Source organism: Antechinus flavipes, chromosome 5 (assembly GCF_016432865.1).
Source record: "Antechinus flavipes isolate AdamAnt ecotype Samford, QLD, Australia chromosome 5, AdamAnt_v2, whole genome shotgun sequence".
NCBI classification, from domain to species: domain Eukaryota; kingdom Metazoa; phylum Chordata; class Mammalia; order Dasyuromorphia; family Dasyuridae; genus Antechinus; species Antechinus flavipes.
In genome coordinates, this window is record NC_067402.1 from 22,606,781 (window position 1) to 22,612,780 (window position 6,000).

Sequence of the window (6,000 nt, forward strand, 5' to 3'; positions counted from 1 at the left end):
AAAGATAACATTTGAGTTTTACATCTAAGAAGAGGTGAACAGGTGACCAGAGAGGGAGAAGAAACACAATCCTCACACAAGGGATAAAGCCCAGGTTGTGTGGGCAATGGGAAGAGGTTTGGCCAGAGCTTTGAGTACAAGGAACGGAGTAATGGAAGGCTGGAAAGATATGTCAGCTCTGTATCATGGTGGTCTTTCAATAGCAGCTCAGAGCTGGCGGGGAAAAGAAGCTGCTGAGGATTTTGGAGCAGAGGGGTAACAAGATCCAGAATCGGGAAAGCCTTTGTTCCAACTTGGCCTCAGACACTTATCAGATGTATGTTCCTGGGTGAGCCACTTCTGCCTTAGTTTTCTCTTCTGTCAAATGGGAGAATAATATAACATCTACTTCCCATCACTGTTTCAAGGATAAAATGAGATAATTATAATTTGCAAATCATAAAGCATTATAAAATGTTAGTTATCATTGTGAAGAAGAATATTTTAATTAGGAGTAGGTGGATAGGTTGGGGAGAAAACCATAAAGCATTATGAAATGTTAGTTATTGTTGTGAAGAAGAATATTTTTATTAGGAGTAGGTAGATAGATTGAGGAAGGAACAGAGATGGAGGGTTAGAAGACTTGCTAAGAGGTTACTATATTACAAAAGATAATTTCAGAAGCAAAATCATCAGAACTTTATTAGAAAATGAATCGGTTAGGAGAAGTAGAAAGTTCTTAGAATATAGTCTGTCATCCTATAGGGGAAAAACTGTATATTTTTGCTCACTTATTGTTTTCAACATTTCATTAATGTGGGGTGACTTTAAGGAGTTAATACATGGAAATGAGGAGTACAAAGAACTAGTTTTTGTTGTTTCCTGAATTTGTTATTTTCAGGTTTTGAGGAAAGAAGGAATGGAATGGAACAACAGAAAGGAACAGAATGAAATTCAGTGGAATAGAACAGAGAAGAGAAGAGAATATATTAGGGAAGTCTGGAGCAGAGTAGTGTCTCAGGAATAAGGGGGGTGATCACTGAGAGATCTGTTTGTTTATGAGCTAAGCCAACGATGAATGGATCAGGTTAACTTAGTTTAGGAAGGACAACAAAATTGTGATACATGATTCTAGCCCCCAGCAGGTGCACAAGTTGTGCTATCTGCACCAGTGGTCTCCATTGTATTGTTTCCTTCCATATTCTCCACTGATCATTAATTCCAGCCTTCTTAAGGATAATTCTTCTATAATTTCTTATGGCAGTGACCCAACCTTGAGCTTCTATCATAAATCTCTCTACTTCCAAAGATAAATTCACATCACTCTTCATTTATTTGTCCAATTTTGCTTACAAAGTGCTGACCAAGCTGATACAATGGTCTTTTGATTTTATTTTTATATCTTAGTGGTTTTATAAACTCTACATGGAGATTAAATACTTTTGGTTTCATTATAGTTATATCTAATGATTACAAAAATCTAATGACATGTATCAGTATTTACCTGTAGGATGAAGTGATATATACTGGTTTCAAAAGCATATCTTGAATATGGGACTTGGGAATCATATATTCTGAGAATGTCTATTCATCTTTTTCCTTTTTGATGAAGAAGAAATAATATTTCTAGACTTTCCTTCAGGTGATAACCACTGTGTGTGTGATTTTTGGTAAACTGCTTTCTAAATTCAGTATGGTTCACTTTCACTCACAAACATGTATGTTAAAGTGGGTATTGCAGGTGTTAACTATTTTAAATATGTTTTCCCATCAATTTCAGGATGCCAGTAAACTTTTTTGAAACATTTTCACCCTGATTTTTTTTTCCTTGATAATTTGCTGCTTTATGTGTTTTGACAAGATGAGACCATGACATTTTGATGATATTTGCTTACTCCATTGACCCGGTTCAATGTCTAGTCTATATCTTTTATGGTATATATTAATAATTTTATTTTCAAATCTCAATGGTCTTACAATATCCTTAGAGAAATATCTTAAGACATGAAGACATTATTTAATGCATTGTTACTTTTGTCATCATTAATAAGATAATTCAGGATATGGTCAGTAATGTGATCCCTTGGTTTTTTTTTTTTAATAGACCTTTTAGCATTAATTAGTACCTATTTAATCTCCTATTAAGGTGTCTCCCTCTTCAAAACTACTTTCTTCAAGGTATATTCTTTAAGTAGCCACGCCATATCGTAGTTTGTGTCTTTCAGAAAGCATTTTTGTCACCACCTATCATTTGGGAGACAAATGTTGAGTGCCCTTTCCTAGAATTTCAGGGAGTGATTGTATTTCTAAATGATGCATTCAGTATCAAGCTTTGTACATCAGAGCTAGCTAGATAATTATTCCTATGTTATATGTATTCACAACATGCAAATCTACTAATTTCATTTTTTTCCCTTTTGGACTGAATGCAAAGACATTAACAACTAGAAGCTTATCTAGGATGGATTGACAACCTTTGTTACATTCAAGTTGGTCCAATTCTTGCAAACTTACATGTATTCGTTGCTTCTTTTCTCTTTTATTCTCATTTTTTATTTGCTTTTAAAATACAGCCTAACATGCTATTTCTTCTTCTTCTCTATCCCTCCTCTTCCTCACTTGATAGGAAATAATTCCATTATGATTGAGATAACAAGAGCCACAGGATACTGGCATTCTTTAAAGGAGTTAAAAAAAAAAAAAAACTAAAACTAAAGAAGTGACTTGTTTTATTTTCTCAACTTTATAGTATGTGGTTAAGTAGCACTACCTCATGCCCCCACTGGCCAAATTTCACCGAGATGGCCTGTCAGAGGCCAGAGATTCTGTTGAGAAATGGGTCTCTTCTCTATGGAAATATGCCAATTACCATTGCTTGTGGGAGCCATAGCGTCACCCCAGAGACAGGATGGCCGCGTCAGGATAAGTAACCTGAGTGAAGGGCCATCCATCTCCATTCCCAATGGGGGCACTGCCATCTTCTCTAACTTGTTAATCCTCAGAGGGAGGGAGAGAGAATCCTAACTAAATAAACGAAAAAGGATGGCTAGAAATGATCTACAGCGACTTGTGCATCTTTCTCCCTCCATAAATAACTTTATATTTCATTTCTGGCACTATATCAGAGCCAGGAGGTAATGAGCCATTATGGAAAACCCATCTGTTGCTCATAAGGGGAAAGGCCAGATTTATTGAGGAAGAATCTGGAGAGCAAGTCCTGTTATTGTTAATGGGAGCTGCACGTCTAATTGTCCATGCTGAAAATACACCCCATTATAATCTTTCCTTGGCCAGATGGACATTGCAGGCTGCAATGCCGAGAAGAAAAATGATTCTAGAGGGACCTGGGAGTAGAAATGAAAATAGCAGCCACCCGGGGATTGATGGTTCTAATAAGAAGAGTTGTCTGTTGATCAGAGAGATGACTTTAGAATTCATGCAAAAACAACTGAGCAGGTCCATTGTAGGTATCCTATTAACGGGAGCTGATTTTCTGACTCTTAACATAGAGGAAAAAAGAATTAGGGGGAAAATGGGAGTTGCCTTTAGGGATGTAAAAGGCTTTCATTGTTCTGATTGACCCCCAAGGGGCAGAAGCAGGGGCTGGCTGGATGGGAGGAAACTGCAGAGAGGCAGGTTTTGGTCTCATGTCAGGAAGAACTTCCTAATGATTAATGTGTTCCAAAGATAGGAAGAACAACCTCTGGTAAATGGGGTTCCCTCCATTGTTAGAAGCCTTAAAACAGAGATTAGAAAACTCTTTGTGTTATAGCAGAGGGTTCTCCCTCACCACTCAATAGTCATCGAGGTTCCTTCCAACTCTGACATATTGTCATTCTATGTAATGGATTGCCTTTATTTTAATAATAAGGGGATCTGAAATCAGTTCCAATTGATCTATAATGAACAGAACCAGCTATACCCAGAGAAAGAACACTGGGAAATAAATACGGACCACAATATGACATTTCCACTCTTTCTGTTATTGTTTGCTTGAATTTTTGTTTTTTCTTCTCAGGTTATTTTTACCTTCTTTCTAAATCTGATCTTCCTTGTGCAACAAGATAACTGTAAAATATGTGTACATATATTGTACTTAACATATACTTTAACATATTTGACATGTATTGGACCAACTGCAATCTAGGGGAGGGGTGGAGGGAAGGAGGAGAAAAATTAAAACAAGTTTTTGCAAGGGTCAATGCTGAAAAATTACCCATGCGTATGTTTTGTATATAATATATTGTATATGATAATTTAATTTATATAATTTTTAATAATAATAATTTTAAAAGTTGGAGTCCCTTCAAAAAAATAATAAGGGGCTCTGCTATCCAGTCCTTATTGGGGTGACTGGTTTCCTGTGCAGAGCCATAAAAAGATGGCTAGATTAGGTGGCCAGAGGATCTGAGTTCAAATTGCAACTTTTTCATAGCAAGTTATTTTTTCTGAGTCTCAGTTTTCTCAACTATAAAATTAGACACTGGACTAGATGAGGGGTTTCTAACTTGGTGTCCAGAATTTTTTTTGATTGCTTCATTTTATGTAATTAGTTTCTTTTGTAATTGTATATTTTTTGGTGCATTTAAAAGCATAATTCTGATAAGAGGTCCATAAATGTCATCCAACTGCCTAAGGAAGCCATGCCAGAAAAAAAGATTTCAAATCCTTCAACTAGATGATCTCAGAGAAACCATCCATTCAAAATCTAAATGGGTCTATGAACTTTGGGATTTGTAACATATGTGAATTTCTGAAATAATAACATCATAATAACATGTCATTGTAAGTATTTACATAGTACTTTAAGGGTTTTTTTGCAAAGCACTTAACATTAAACAGTAAGCTCAATAACTCTGCAAGACTGATCCAATTATTATCATTGCCTTTTCAAGATGAGGAAAATAAATCTGAGATAGTCTAAGTGATTGGTCCTTATGGGTCCACATCTTGTGAGAGTTTGAGAAAAGATTTGGATACAAAACTCCACATTCAGTACACTATCTACCAGACTTCCTAACTGTACAATTTCTGAAATGAATGACAGCATTCTTTACTGTCCTTCTCCTTTCCATGTCTCCTTTGCATAGGTCATTCATTCATTAATTCGTTCATTCAGTATCTGTTGCTATATATGCCATATTCAATACTGGAGACATAAAGACCAAAACTAAATAAGCCTTTTCTTCTTCAAGAAATTTACATACTATTGGGGAAAAACAACTTATGTACTGGTAATTAATTACAAATAATATGCAAAGGAGGGAGGAGATCACTTATAATGATCTGCATTCTCACAACAAGTTGAGGAGATGGCCTCCATATTTCAATGGCAATAACTTTTGGTAGGACAAGAGACAGCCTGCCGTGATCACTTTATTGTTTCTCTACTTTCCTTATTTTGGCTAGATGAGGGGAGAAAATAAAACGAAAAGTGAGCAGAATAACATCTCTTGGTAAGAAGTATAGAAGTGATGGATTCCAGAACTGGGCAGCAGCTGAAGCTTGTGGGATTTAGAAGTGCAAAGAACCTTAGAGACCAGTGAGATCAATCCTTCCATTTTAAAGAAGAGAAAACATATAGAGATGACCTCATCCATTTTACAGATGAGGAAACCAAGGCCTTGAGAGGTAATTAGACTCTGATAAAGTCCCAAAGTGAGTTAGTGGGAAAAGTCAGATTGTTATACTGGTCTGATTTTCAGATGGATACTCTTTTACTCCCCTATAGTAGGGGGCAGGAAAAAGAGAGTGCAGATCCTGCCACCTACAAATGGCTTTTTAGAAGAAGGAACACAAAGTACAGAGGAAGGAAAAATTAAAATTAAGGAGACACAAAGATAAGGATATAAATAAGGGAAATAGAAGGAAGACCAAATAAATGGCAACAGAGGAAGCAGAGACAACAGCCTGGTAAAATAGAGTGCTGAACTTGAGGCTAAGTGAGACAAGAGCTCAAAAGCTTACCAGTTCCTAAATTTTGGGGGATCTCAGTTTCCTCATCTGTAAAACTGGGTTTTG